A 16,321-nucleotide genomic window follows, 5' to 3' on the forward strand; every position below is an offset into this window, starting at 1 on the left:
CCCCAAAACTATAATTTGCTTTTTGTATCTTTATTGGTATTTTAAAAAGCATTTTAACAACCATATTCCAAGATTACTCTTCAATTGCTATTCTACCCCTTCCTTCTGAATCATCTGAGCATTTTGCCATTTTAAGACTACCAAGCAAGCCTCTGTCCCCTGCTAGTAGCACTCAATGAGGTGGTGGGAGGAAAATGAGGGGCGAAACAGTGCTCCTCTGATGTTGTGGCATCCATTCTGAGCTTAAAGGATGCTCTAGGATTGACTCAAAATTCTGTGGTTTTATCATAGAGTTTAGAGTGAATTCTAGAGTGGCCTGCAAAGCTTTGATATCATTCCATCTATAGAGCTGGCAGTGACATCACAACATTGGATGATCACCATAACAGTAAATCCCACCCCTGCTAAGTCTCCTGGGGGTGCAAGCCCAGGGCCAGTAACCCTATTGCATATCCTTCTAAATTGGAGGCATGTTCAGTTATGAACTACTGACACAACAACAGCGCTGCTTCTCATGCTCTTTCATGCAGGGAAATATGTCACTGCTACATAATAAATCAATAAATGTAGCTGTTGGTTTAGAAATTAGTGTTTAACTTAGCATCTTGAGCCTTCCCTTTCTCTCCTCACAACAGACCTTGTGAGGTAGATTGGGCTAAGAGAGCTGAGAGAACTGTAATTTTCCAAGGTCGCCCAGAAGGCTTCATGTGGAGGAGTGGAGAATCAAACCCAGTTCTCCAGATTAGAATCTACCATTCTTAACTACTATCCCACAGTCACACTGATAAAAAATGGGGGAAGTATGTAATGCATGATGTTACTGGCATGGTGTGTTTGGAGATAGAGAAACAAGCGTTGCATATATTTCTGCTGGAATCTCCTTTTCAACATCCTTAAATCAACAGAATAGGCTTTTTAAGTATCATAGTATTGTTTGCATTGAGTTAATGGATATATTTTGTTTCCAGTAATTGCTTCATTTGTGCTCATGTTCCATTATATAATAAAAGCTACAAAGAAATTTGAAAGACATGAAATACTTATAAAGCAATTAATTATATGGACCCTGGTTAAGTAGATTGAGCTCCTGAAATTTTCAGTGTGGAACAAAATTAAAATGAAAGATGTTCAAGATTTGTACAATCTTCCTCAGAAGATCAAGCACTTTCCCCACCCTGTGTCATTGCATTAATGAAGAGATATGTTCCCCATAATTGTTGACAAAATGCTGTATTGTCTATTCATTTCTACCCTCCAAAAGGCAGCATTTATGACTTTGTTCTCCTCCACTTAATCCTCACAGCAATCATGTGTGGTAGGATAGTCTGAAAGAGAGTGGCCGAACTAAGGCCACCCAATATGTTTATACTGGAGATGTGCCTGGATTTCTCAAGGCCTAGTCTGATAACCTAAGAAGCACTACACCATGCTGACACTTAAGGAAATATTTTCACATTCTTTAAAGACAGACTAGAGCTGGAGCATATAAACACAAGTTTGTCACCTGTAATGAACAGTGCAGTAATTTAGGTATCAAGGGGGAAATCTGTTTTATATGTAGCATTGCCAGCCTCCAGGTGGAGCCTGCAGATCTCCCAACAGAGCTCAGTTTCTCCGGGAAAAAATGGCATCTTTGGAAGGTGGACTGTATGGCATTATCCCTCACTGAGGTCCCTCCTCTCCACAAATCTGATCCTGCCCAAGCTCCACCCTCAGATCTCTGAGTATTTCCCAACTCAGAGCTGGTAATCCTAAAATTATACGCACCTGGTATAAGCAGCTGAACAAAATAAAGATATCAGTTTTGGAGATCTCTGAATTAACATTATGCTTTATGAGCTACATTTGAATGTTAAAGTGATCTATTTCCAACTTGTGCTTTATTAATTTCACAGCAGCAAGCTCAATCACTCCTTAGTTGGAAATAGGTAATGAACATAGCACAGGACTCTGAACTGCAGCATAGCAATGAAAACTTTTTACAAGCGAAAAGTAGAAATGTTTATGTATCTCTACTTTTTATTTTTTTAAAAAATAGCACAGTTAAGCCAGATCTCTGTACCTTTAAATAGTGAACATTATGCTGTAATGCTAAGATCCAAACTAACTTCTAAAAAAATATGAGAAAGAACTGGAAAATCCGACCCTTGCAAAAATTGTGTATCTGCTTTCGGCAAAGAAGTGCTGAAACATGCAGTGTCACTTATTAGCAAGCCAGAAATATCCGTGCAAATCACAAGGAAGGATTTGTACATCTGTATTCTTGGTCTCACTTGTTGTGAAGGACATCTGTGGTTCTGCATACATACAGTCCTGTATTCCTATAGTCTGAGCACCCAGCAAACCAAGGGCCAGTTCCAGGTGTTTTGTCACCCCGACAAAGGTACCATATCACCACCACCCCAGTCAGTTCCAAAGCACCACAGCAAGGATTTATGGAAAATGATAACCTACAGTTTCTTGGGATGGAAAGTTGCTAACCTCCAAGTGAGGCCCAGAATTATAACTCCCAGAATTACTACTTGTGGCCATTCTACAGTGATCTACACTGTAGAATGTTGATTCTACACCGGAGAAAATGACTGTTTTGAAGGCTGGACTTCATGCGATTTGGTGACTCCCCACACCCCAAGCTTTTCTATGCTTCAATGTTAAATGCAAACTACATACTCTGTATGTTATTAGCTCCTGCTAATACCAGCTCATCTAGGGTTGCCAGTCCTGGGTTGGGAAATACCTGGAGACTTCAGGGGTGGATCCGGGAGAGGTTGGGTTTGGGGAGGGAAGGGGTCTCAACATATTACAATGCCAGTCTACCCAGAGATCAGTGGTAAAAGCAGGCGATCTCAAGGCCCCACCTGGAGACTGGCAACCCTAAAATCAAACTGAGGATGTAGCCAGGAGCCACTGACTGAAGTTCTAAGGATGAGAAATGTAGGAAAGGAGGAGTTTAAGTAAGGAAGAGTTCCTCCCCACAAGTTTTTACTAACTACTCCAATTAACTGATAAATTACCAAAATCAACATTTGAAAATTAAATTGCTGTGGTTTTTTTCCATCCATGACTATTAAAAACAAGCTCCAGGGCTAAGCCTACATCTCAGCACAAAGTAAGTAATGTATTCTAACACTTAAATTGGTAGCCATATTAGGTTGTAGCAGGGCTTTTTTTATAGAAAAACCCAGCAGGAACTATTTGCATATTAGAGTCAGTTTGGTGTAGTGGTTAAGTGTGCGAACTCTTATCTGGGAGAATATCTGGGACTTTGGGGGTGGAGCCAGGAGACTTTGGGGGTGGAGCCAGGAGACTTTGGGGGTGGAGCCAAGAACAAGGGTGTGACAAGCATAATTGAACTCCAAGGGAGTTCTGGCCATCACATTTAAAGGGACAGCACACCTTTTTAAATGTCTTCCTTCCATAGGAAATAATGAAGGATAGGGGCACCTTCTTTTGAGGCTCATAGAATTGGACCCCCTGGTCCAATCGTTTTGAAACTTGGGGGGTACTTTGGAGAGAGACAGTAGACACTATACTGAAAATCTGGTGCCTCTACCTCAAAAAACAGCTCTCCCAGGGAGAGGGGAGAAGAGAGGTCTAATTACTCTCCACACACAAAGCCTGGACAAGCCCGAAGAGGCTGCTGGGAAAATGATCCCTTCCTTTTTCGCTCCCCCATTCCTTCTTCATAGCCCCCCCCCCACTTTCCTCACAACCCGACGCTCGCCATGGTTGACCTGAGTTTTCTCGGCAAAAGACGGGATGGAGCATGGGGGTTGAAAAAGAGGCATCTGAGAGGAGAGCGAGGAAGAGACGGAGACGACGCCTCAGACAGGCAGACACGTCCGCTGAGAGCAAGAAGATGAAACAGGAAGGGGAGAGGAGAAGCTGCTGGAATTGGGGCTGGGTGGGAAGGGCCACCATTCCCCCCCCCGCTTTCCAGATTTTTGGCGAGCGGGGGGGAGGAGGCTCCAAATCGGGGGTCCCCCACCCAGGCGGGGGATTTGGGAAGCCTAGTAACATCAGCTGCCAGTGTCATATCACTTGCCTCTGGTGATAAGTTTTTAAGGCAAGTGCTAAAGGCACTTCAGGACTGGCAGCTTCCATTATCATCCCTGGTGGGTTCGAACAGCTGTAGTGACACATTGTTAATAGCAATAAATCCTTAATCTCAACATCTCGTCTTCCCCTTTTGTCATCTCATTTCTAAATAAGGGGGGGCAGGGGGGGCTCAGGTTGCAAAGCATTGACATATCCATCTTTCCCCTCAAGAACTGCCTTCTCTCTGGCCAAGTCGTAAGCATCTCCTCTCACTAAACTTTTAAAACAGTGCCTGCCATCCATCCTGGATTAGCATTAAACTCCTTGACTACTGATGGGGGAGGGGGGAGAGAACATTAATGGCAACCCCACAGTGAATTCAGCTGGAAGAAACTTATATTTCACAAGGCACACCCAGTGCAAAACTAACCAATCAGAAGAAATCAACCCCACAACAGTACCTGTGTTTTCTCACTGGAATGCAGAATATATACATCACAATTCTCAATAGAAATCAGAGAGAGAGAAAATGCAGAATGCAGGCACAGTTTTCAAAATAAACCCCAACCGACTCGGCTTCAGTGCAAATCAGAAGTAAGCTGTGTATGCAGAAAGGGCCCTGGTCCAAAATTCTGATCTCTACATCACACGGGCTTTTGTGGGGTAACTATTGTGAGCAGTACCAAGCAGCCAGGCCCAGCACAAATCAGGTGATAGCAACCAGTGGTCTCTGCTGGGCCTGACCTGATCAGTCCTCCCTCAGAGGCCAAGATAACCCTGGAAAGGGCCTGGCCACCTCCTCCTTTTTTTTACTGAGAGAAACCAAGGCTGGGCCTTGGTTTCTTTCCCCTGGCAATACTTAGTGGTTGCCTAGCAACAGCCACCAAGAACATTCGTTGCTTAAAGCTATAGATCCCACTTTTATTATTTTGAGGCATTTAGAATTACCCCCTTTTTAAAAAAAATCAGATTATTCTGCAAACTTGAGGTGTTTTGTAGAAAGGTATGCTTGTTCATAGCTCCAGTCCCTGGATTTAAGTATCCACAGATGGAGGCATGCTACATATTATGTATATATAATACCACTCAGAAAAGGGAGGGGTTTTTTTCTGTTATACTGTTAGCTTCACATTTAGTCATCATTTCTACTTCCATTTTGCAAAAGGGGAGAAAACTGTGCCCTCAGTCTATGAATAAGCACAAAAGTGTCCAGTAGAGTTCATCAGTCAGGTGGTTCCAAGTGGCATGGGGGAAAGACTGTTAGGCAGCTTGTGCAAAGCACTGAGCAGGCCATACAAACTCCCACAATTATATTAATCCAATATAGGAAATAAGGAACCTGATTCAAGTTGTTGTCATTCCAAATCAGGCATATTTCACAGTGTATGCTGGTTTCATTTGCAGAACAGTCACAGACAGCATTGAAGCACACGGCACTGGGAACGAGAGCCATAGAAATTTGTATCAAGATCTCATTGTATTAGCAATACTCAATCACATTCTATTAGCATCATATTATGATATTACTCATGTTCACTAATATGATTTCCCGCAGAGAAAATTATATTGCAAAGCCAAGCTATTAAGAAGAAATCCTAAGAGTTTGATTGAAATTGCTGTTGTGAAAGACACTTGCTAATCTGACAGACTTCATTCCTTCTCTCCCCCCGCCCTCCCCAGTCATGCCTGTTATGAATTTTCCACTAAGCCCTTTCAATAATTCTCACAGAGGGCATAGCTAAATATTAATAGTAGAAGGAAAAGAATTTTACTTACTGTTGAAATGAAATATCTTGGTTCCAGGAGATCTGTGTTGTCTATTATAGGTTTCCTAAGTATTGATGTGTGAATTTTCACTCATTAGTCTTATCCAAACATTTTTGGCGTCCCTCAAAATTCCTAAAATGTGTTGCCTAAATAGAACCTTCCAAGTCTTTGAATTTAATACTAAGAGAAATATGGTAACACCTTAGGGCAGTATGAAACACCAAAACACAAGAAGTTGTGGTAAAAAAAATGCGTTTTACTCAAATTGCCTCAGATGTTTTGCCTGAGGAGGAACCTAACCTTTGGGGGAAGTTTAGATGGCGATATCAAAGTGTAGAAACTTGGAGCAATAATGTAACATTTCTCCATTTTTAAGAGGAAACAAAATCAAAGACACAATAAAATATTTATATCCAAAGGCAGGAAACATAACCATCCTTAACATTGTACCAGGAGGAGGGAGGGGATTTTGTTTTCTCCTCAGCTTCATACACATGGACATCGTGATCACCAGTATGGTTGCCAAGGTGCCTGGAGTTTTGACTCACACACATCTGCTCTAAGAAGTGGACTTTGCCCACGGTTTTTAAGGCTTATGTGAATATTATAAGCCTCAGCTTTGCAGCAGCATTCTATATCTCTGGATGGGTGTTAGCCAGAACTACAGACAAGCTTTCAGCCACTCCTTACGTGCACAATCTCGGCTGTTGTAGTGGAAGAAACCATGCCACCATGAACTGTACAGGCAAACAGTTTCTAGCCTGTTTCCATGAACCAAAGACTAACACCACCAGAATCCATCTTGTTTTCCTGACTCCATTACAGCAAAGCAAGAGACTCACGTATCCAACAGCTGCTTCAACTTCTGCATAAGGCAATCAAGCTTATCTTCAGTGTGGATCCTGCCACACTGCCTAAACTTTTGTCCAACAGAACTCAAGACAAAGGATGGTGCCAATAGAGGAGTAAAGAAGAGGAAGAACAGCTTCACTCAGAGCCATAGTTATTGTATAAATTGGGTGTCACCTTAGGTATCAATTTGACCATCTATTGTCACTTATAGATAGGTTTGGATAGCTTGTTTAATCACCTCCACCCATGCCCTGCCCTGTCACACTGGAGCCTCCCCCTTGCCCATTGTTACCTGGAAGCCCAAAGGTAACCAGGGCCAGGTCCACTCATTGGCCAGGTATGGGTATCCAATCAGGTGCCCCCAATAAACTGGCCATTGGCTACTGCACAAGTCCATTAATAGACTCATATAACATACATTATGGTCATTGCAGAGCCTCCCCTTTTTCTGAGGTCATGTACCAGCTGACCACCTGTCATCCGCCCCTGAACCTCCTACCCCCTTAGGGGTCAAGGTAGACTTTATAACTTCTGACCCAACTCCCCACAGGTGTGCATCTAGCAGTACCCCATTCCTGCTGTTTAGATACATCCCCGATTCCTGATCAGTTGAGGGTCTCTTCCCCCTAGTCCTCGTTTGTCGCCATTGGAGCCTTCCTTGAAGACTATGATCGGTAATTATCACCCTGTTTGTCCATCCTTATGTTACCTCTATGCAATTCTCTCTATTTTATTAGGTCTGTATATATGTTATATGAGTCTATTATCTTGTATGTGTGTGTTCTATATTTTTCTGTAATAAAATCATAATTGTTTTACTAAATTAGTGTCCTTGGTAAATTGAGCAATAATTTCTGGAAGTGGAATCCTGTATACATAGATTCTAGATCCCTTTTTAAGCCAAAGGTGCCCACCTGTCAATTCCCCAACCTCTTTTGAGGGCATTTTGGCTTACATTCCCTAATCAATGTAAAGCATCTCTAAGCACAACTTTACTGGATAATACTGTGATATCTGATAGCTATTCCTTGTGAAACATGGCAAAAAAAATTAAATTGAATTGAGCCTGGTATGACTGACTGCTCTCGAAAAATCTAGAATTCACCTCCCTAACTGTGACTGTTGATCAGCAACACAGCAAATAAAAATCAGTTACACCAGAGATACAGCAGAACTAAGGGCATAAATCTTGAAGTTTCTATATTAAGTGACCTCTACTGAATGAAACTCAATAAAAAAATTCTTATTATCATGCCTCTTTCCTGCTATCATAAGGATTCTTGTCAGAGAGGGATGACCCTACACAGAGAAACTATTGGATCTGACGGTCTGACCTGACTGCAAATGGCTGAAGTAGAAGAAAACATAATAAAGATGGCATGACTGAATGCTATCACCTCACCAAGAAATGCTGTGAAAATTCCCCATATGGACAAGTTTATTTCATTTTTATCCCACTCTTCCTCCCAAGAGCTCAGGGCAACATACAAGATTGTCTCTTCTGCCATTTAATCCTCACAATAAGTATGAGAGTTATGTTTTCCTGGAAGATAATGATAGCCCAAGATTTTCCACAGCATAATTCTAAACATGTCTACTCACTCAGGATCCTATTTAGGCCCATTCAATGGGGCTTATTCCAAGAAAATGTTCTTAGGATTGCACTGCCAATATTCTTCATGGGTGGAACAGTGATTTGAACTTGAGGACATCCCAGTCCTAGACTGTCATTCTGCATTGACTTACAGTCTATATGGTCATCATTCATTGAACTTAAAAGCATCAAGAGATAGCTCCATATGTGAAATAGCTAGGTCAAACACTATAAGTAAAGATTTCTTTCAGTGGAGGCAATTCTTGTTGGAAATGAAGGTGCTGTCCTCTATTTCAGCCTCTAAATGTCATGGCAACAGGCTAGATAACTAGTCACACTGACCCTTCCTTCCTATCTGTCTACTTTTCTGCCTCTATCTCTTTGAAGTGTAGATAGTTTTTCTCAGGGAACTTCCTTCCTTCTGCCCTCTCTCACACAATGCCAATGCCCTTCTCCCTGCACACACCATGAGGGACAACATCCCATCCACTCTTGGCACCATGAAGCAGATGGACCTCTTGGCATCTGCTTCCATCTTCAGCTAGTAAGTTAGTAAACTATCCTATATCTACTCTTTCCTATTCAAAGTTACGGTTGCTGATCTCCGGGTGGGGCCTGGAGATCTCCCACTTTTACAATTGATCTCCAGCTGACAGAAATCAGTTCCCTTGGATAAAATGGCTGCTTTGAAGGGTAGACTCTATGGCATGTACCATGCTGAGGCCCCTCCCCTCCCCAAACCCCGCCCTCTTCCAGATCCACCCCCCAAGTATCCAGGTATTTTTCCAACACAGACCTGGGAGCCCTATCCAAAGTGTATTTCTCTAATAAAGAGAGTACTTTCTCCTTTTAAATGTGGGTCTGTGTAACTCTGTAAGCTAAGTAACCTGGTTAAGTGATGCTCCTGTATTTGTAGCTTTATTTAAGCACTCTGCTAACTAGTAGGAACTGACCTAACTATACCAGTTAATCCCAACAATACTCACATTAATCTTGAAGGCAGTGATGAAGTCTCAACTGATCCTACATCACTGAATATTTCAGTGTCATGGGGCAGGAATGAAGCTGTGTGAACATATCCTAAGAGACTTCTGTTAGCATTAATATTCAGGAGTGAAAGTGTGGATGTGTGCAGATTTGGGGAATGGAAAGTTGGAGAAGGTAAACTAAAATTTGTCAAAGTTTGTACCACTTAAGTTGTTGTGACTCACTGGTATCTTTAGGTAATAAAGTTGCCTGAGGTAATGCTGAGTCTCATCGTTGCTGTAGGAGGCAGCGAAGAACCAAAAACAAAATGTTTATTTTTCTTAGAGAAACATTAAAATAATGTACTTGAACGTGTATGGTTTTATAACCAGGAAAATATTTTTTTCAGCAACAGACATATGTTGGCTTGGCTTACACATATTAACAAACTAATACATTAATCTCATTGAATTTCCAGAGCCTTCCCTGTTCTAGAGTCAAAGCAGTCCCTCACCCTATTTTAATGACTTTTATAATTCATCATACATTTGAACAATGAATGCTTCTATGTGTACCTTAATTACAACAGCAAATCAAAGCAGTTGTATTATGCCTGGAGAGACGGCCTATTAAACTGCCTAATGAAAAAGTCAACAGACTGAGGAGCACCAAAATGAAATGGGGTGGGCATATAATATATGATGTTGTGATTCTTAAACTTGTTGGGGAGGAATCTTGTGTTGTGGCATGAACTCCAGAGGCAACTTCTAAGATAAAGAGCAGTAGAAGGGGCACATCATGACAGGTGCATGCAGAACTCAAGTGAGTCTGCCATTTTGATTTTGCCCCTTTGGCACTCACCTATTGGTCCCCTTCAACTTCAGACTTTAGTCATTCCCACTCCCCTCTGACTGCAATGTCCACTAGGCTCATTAAATATAAACCAGCGAGACTCTGTGTGATGTAGTGTTGGAGTACAACACAGAGTCCTCCTAGGTTCAAATCTTTTATCTGAAGTGAAGTGGACTGCACCCAGAGCATCCACTGTCTCTCAGCCTGACTTTACATTCAGGGTTTTGAGGATAAAATGGAGGAAGGGAGAACCATATACGCTCTCCTGAGCTCCTTGGGGAAGTGGGGATACAAATGCAATACAGGATGGGAAAATCTGATGAGTAAAACAACTCCTCAGAATTTTAAAAATGTTAATCATGTTTTTAAATTATAAAATGTTAATTACACTATAACTAGTTTAAAGTAAAATCTGATTTTAAAATAAACATGTTAAGGTCTACAATTATAATCTCTTAATGGTGGATCCATCTGGGGATCAGCTGTGACAATAATGGTGTACTCTAATCTCCCCCCCAGAAGATAGAGGGATCTTCACTCCTGGATCCCAGGATGACCCTCCTCTCCAGCTGGATCACCAAATGTCAACAGAATCTATCAGAAAATATGCTGCAGAGTAGAATGTATGAATTTCAGAACAGAAAACATGATTCACCATGGAGCATGTTTGACTTAAATCAGTGGTGTCTTTTCTTCTTGGTGATTCAGTTCTCCTCAGTTTCAGTCAATCACACTTTTTTAACCAACTGTTAACTCCTAATGCATAATTCAAAAACCACTGGTATGTGTATTGCTATAGCTTTTACCCATTCCCCTCCCCACCAGTTTGGTGCAGTGGTAAGAATGGCAGACTCTAATCTGGAGAACCCAGTTTGATTCACAGCTGGGTGACCCTGGGTCAGTTATAGTTCTCAGAGCTCTCTCAGCCCCACCTACCTCACAGGGTGTCTGTTGTGGGGAGAGAAAGGGAAGGAAATTGTAAACTGCTCTGAGACTCCTTTGGGTAGTGACCCACTCTTCTTCTTCTGGCATATGATTCAAGCATATTCAAAACCAAAGTATTCCACAGATCTTTATTTCAAAATGTGATCCTGTTTTATTTTAACCAGAGCTATTCGGATATGTCATTATCATGATCTGAATGGGAAAGGCCTCAAGGGGCTGCACTGGGAGACAATCAACCATCCCTCCCTTGGCCACATAAGACATGCCTTTCCTTGAAGATCTGTAAGCCACTTTTCTAGGATACATATAAATTTTGGAATGATACATCATTCTGCCTAAACACATCTGACACTTTGCTAAGTACAAGATTCATCGGTTCAAGAGTATGATAAACGGTAGGGAAAGAGGCCCAATTTAAAATATAGAATTTCCATCCAAATTGCAGAATATCTGTTTTTACATCACCATGATGTTGCTTTGTTTTTATAGCACAACTGGAAAATTGACTTTCAGCCTCAGTGAGTTATTTCTAATTAAAACAATGCAAGGTCAAAACCAACATTTCCTTGGTAAGAAGGAATGCTTTTTTACTTGTTTTATATTGGCTCTCATCTGAGCTTCCCCAGTAACATGTTTTTGGAACCCAGTATTTCATGCACAAAAAAGCTCTGTTTACTGGGTTTATCTTTATTCTACTTACTGCAGGTCAGTATTTTGACGAAAGCAATAGTTTTCCATGGCAAATGTGATCCCATGGCATCTTCGTCCCCTGGGCTCATTGCATGAACTTGTTTATGATCAATAAATCCTGGAAAGGCCCAAGTCGAATATACCAGTCTTCTATTGTGAATCATAACAAGGCAATAGAGAGGTTAGAAGAGTAGTCAGTCAAAAGATGGCAGTGTCAATAAGGGAAGAAAAGTTCTATTGAATTGAGTGTCATCAGTGGGATGGGGCATAATGGAAAGCTTATATATCAGACCACAGAGTCTGTAGCAAATGAAGTCAAGTGAAGGGAAGTAAGCTGTTGGGAAATTCAAGTATGGAAAAGCTAGATGAGAATAGGGCATAAAATGGTAGGAATGATGAGTTAGTTGTGGGGGTAGTGAGAGGAGGACAACTCAAAGGATAGTGTTATCTGTTATTTCTATTTCTTTATGCAAGCATAATTTTTAACATTAAAAATCTATCCTAATGGATCATCTCAAAATCGGTAGGGGCTATTGCACAGCCATCAGCAATTGCCTGCCTCCCACTCCCTTAGATGGAATCACAAGAGTAAGTATTCAGGCTTAACATGGGAAAGTTGACCAATCAGGGAGGGTCTGGCCAGCCAGGTCTGGCAGCAGCCATCATCCCTGACCATTCTGGTCCAGCACGAGCTCCTCACCTGCCCACTCTCTTGTTAAGACCATGTGGGATTAGCTAGTCGCCAGTTAGGTGTCACAGGCTGGGGCCGGGTCAGGCAAAGTCCAGGGGCAGTCCAAGGTCTGTAGCTGGTGAGCAAAGAGGGTCCAAGGCGCCAAAACCGAATCACAGTCCAAGTATCGCAGGTCAGAGGTTCAGAAGCCGAAGTCAGGGGGTCCAGAAGTCAAAGCCAAAAGCCGAAGTGGATGCTAGAACATCAGGTAAGTGACTAGTTGCTTCCACAAAGCCTCCTCCCAAAGCCCACAGCTATATAGCCCTCTGCTGTCTGTTGCCCATTTGGGCTAATTGCTGGCTCAGAGAGGCAGCCAGGATCCTGCTGAGACTCAAGCATCCTTCCTCCTAGAAGGGCCAGAATCCTTTCAAAACTCAGGGCTCAGGGAGCGTCTTGCTCGTGAGCGTGCCGCCCTCCTCCGATCCCTGAGGTCCTGACGAAGGCGGTCACACACACGAGCCACCTGAGAGGGCGAGGCAGGGGAGCTTGGATCTTCTCCAGCAAGAGGCAGGGGCACTGGTGCAGGTGGCAGGGGCACAGTTTCTTCTGCAGGCTCAGCTTCTTCTGCAGGGTCCCCAGCACCCATGACATTAGGGGGCTCAGCAGGAATTATTTAGGCCTCACTGAAATTGGCTGTGAGGGGTCCTTTTTTTACCTGCTCCACAAGGTCAGACAGGGTGAGGCATAAATAGGCCTAGTTTCACTGGTTAGGCCCTAACTGGGATGGTGGGAAAAGCATGGGTTGAAGGGGTTTCAAGCTGTCGAGCACCCCGAGATATCAGCAATAGAGGGATCCTCAATTAGGCTACCTAGAGGTTTAGCAGTCCAGGTGGCCTGGTTGGAGGCCTCTTCGGGGTCAGGGAAGCATATGACCAGCCTTAAGGCTTCGCGGTCATAGGTGGGGATCCCCTCTCCCATCCCCTCTATGCACTGGTGTGTGGGCAGTGACAGGTAGGGTCCAGAAGCTTCTGGACCCTGCCCTGAGCCGGGGTAGGTTTGCCCTGTTAGGAAACTTGCTTTGAAGAAGATAGAAGATATTGGATTTATATCCCGCCCTCCACTCCGAAGAGTCTCAGAGCGGCTCACAATCTCCTTTACCTTCCTCCCCCACAACAGACACCCTGGAGAGGGCTCTCACAGCAGCTGCCCTTTCAAGGACAACCTCTGCCAGAGCTATGGCTGACCCAAGGCCATGCTAGCAGGTGCAAGTGGAGGAGTGGGGAATCAAACCCGGTTCTCCCAGATAAGAGTCCGCACACTTAACCACTACACCAAACTGGCTCTCCACACCAAACTGGCAAGCTCAATGTGACCCGTGCTTTAGGATGTATGTAATGTTGCAGATCAGCTTATGTGTAAATAAAACTCCCAGTTTAACCAATAACTTGTGTAGTGTTTCATTTGAGAGGTAGGTGGGCAATAGTCTTTCTGGCCAGCAATCTTTTTTTCCTAACAGTGGCTAATCTGATTCTGAGCCATTGGAACAAGGGCTACTTCCCCAGCCTCCATGAAGCTTGAAGAAAGTTTCTCAGGATCCTGTGGATAAGAAGCCTGGAGCTTCTGGTCCCCAATATAGGAAGAGGAAGGTGGTGGTGATTGGAGACTCCTTGCACAGAGGGGTGGAGCCCAAAGTGTGCCAACCAGACTTGTCATCCCGAGAGGTCTGCTGTCTGCTGGGTGCATGCACCCAGCATGTGACAGAAAGGATTGGAAGACTTATCAAGCCCACGGATTACTATCCTTTTGTGCTGATCCATGTGGGAACGAATGATACTGCCCATCATAGCCCTGAACGTATTAGAAAAGTCTACGTGGCTCTTGGTCAGAAGGTGAAGGAGCTGGGCTCACAGATTGTGTTCTCATCAGTGCTTTCTGTTGAAGGCCATGGCTTAGGACAAGAAAGAAGAATACTTCAAATAAATGACTGGGTATGTCAATGATGTCATCAGGAAAGATTCGAATTTCTGGACCCTGGCTTACACTTTTGAGATGGTGATTTATTCGGAGATGGTTTGCACCTTATGGCGGTAGGGGAAAGGGTGTTTGGTAACAGCCTTGTTAACCTAATAAGGAGGGCTTTAAACTAAATTGTATGGGGGAGCGAGACAATAATTCAAAGCCTCATATGATGCCAGAAACTGTGGATAAGAACATTAAAGAGTTGCAAAGAGTGGTGCATATGCTAGGTAATGTTAACTTGCAGGCTTGTACAGAAACTAAACCAACAAGGAGGAATTGATTGAAGAAGTGGAAATAGTGGGCACCCTGGGCAGTAGTGACCATGTGATTTTGGAATTTACAGTCTTAGGGAAGGGGAAAGCTATACATAATCAGACATAGGTTGGACTTCAGAAAGGCAAACTTTGATAAACTTAGAACTATGCTGGGTAAAATCCCATGGTCAGAGATACTTAGGAGGAAGGGGGTTCAGGAGGGGTGGGAGTTTCTTAAAAGCAAAATACTGAAAGCACAATCACAGACGATTCCTATGAGAAGAAAAAATGGAAAAAGCCTAAAGAAGCTGAAGTGGCTCCATAAACAGCTCTCTAAAGACTTGAGAAATAAAAAAGACTTCATTAGGAATTGGAAGGAAGGCCTTATAACCAAGGATGAATATAAACAAATCACCAGTGCTTGTAGAGAAAAAGTTAGGAAAGCTAAAGCTCAGTATGAGTTTAGGCTGGCCAAAGATGCTAAAAACAACAAAAACAGGTTCTTTTCTTATGTTCAGAGTAAGAAAAAGAGCAAGGACATGGTAGACCCATTGCATGAGCAAGAAAGTGAAATTGTAACAGGTAAAGAAGAGAGGGCAGAACTGCTCAATTCCTACTTTTCCTCAGTCTTCTCTTCTGAGGGAAACGGTGCTCAACATAGTAAAAACAGAACATATAAGGAGGGTATGAAGTTCCAACCTAGGATCAGCATAAACACCTAGTTTCTTTAAATGAAACTAAGTCCTCAGGGCCAGATGAATTGCATCCAAGGGTTCTAAAAGAGCTTGTGGATGTAGTTTCTGAGCCTCTGGCTATTATTTTTGAGAATTCTTGGAGAACAGGAGTGGTGCCGGAAGATTGGAGGCAGGCGAATGTTGTCCCCATCTTCAAGAAGGGGGGAAAAGATGATCCGAGTAACTACCGACCCATCAGCTTGACGTCTATACCTGGAAAAGTTTTAGAACAAATCATCAAACAGTAGGTCCTGGAACATTTAGAAAGAATGGATGTGATTACTAAGAGCCAGCATGGTTTTCTCAAGAACAAGTCATGTCAGACTAACCTGATCTCTTTTTTTGAGAAAGTGACTACCTTGCTGGATCAGGGAAATGCTGTAGACATTGGTTATCTTGATTTCAGTAAGGCTTTTGATAAAGTTCCACATACTATCCTTGTTGACAAGTTGGTAATATGTAGTTTGGATCCTGTTACCGTTAAGTGGATCTGTAACTGGTTGACAGATCGCACCCAAACAGTGCTTGTGAATGGTTCCTCATCCTCTTGGACAAGTGAAGTGCCTCAAGGATCTGTCCTGGAACCTGTATTGTTCAACATCTTTATAAATTATTTGGATGAAGGAATAGAGGAAATGCTTATTAAATTTGCAGATGATACTAAATTGGGAGAGATTGCAAACACAGAAGAAAACAGAAACAGGATACAGGATGACCTTGACAGGCTGGAAAACTGGGCTAAAATCAATAACATGAATTTTAACAGGGATAAATGTAAAGTTCTGCAATTAGGTAGGAAAAATCCAATGCATGGTTATAGGATGGGGGAGACTTGTCTTAGCAGTAGTATGTGCGAAAAGGATCTAGGGGTCTTAGTGGATCATACGCTGAACATGAGTCAACAGTGTGACGCAGTGGTTAAAAAGGCAAATGCAATTTT

This window comes from Heteronotia binoei, chromosome 10 (assembly GCF_032191835.1).
Source record: "Heteronotia binoei isolate CCM8104 ecotype False Entrance Well chromosome 10, APGP_CSIRO_Hbin_v1, whole genome shotgun sequence".
Classification (NCBI taxonomy): domain Eukaryota; kingdom Metazoa; phylum Chordata; class Lepidosauria; order Squamata; family Gekkonidae; genus Heteronotia; species Heteronotia binoei.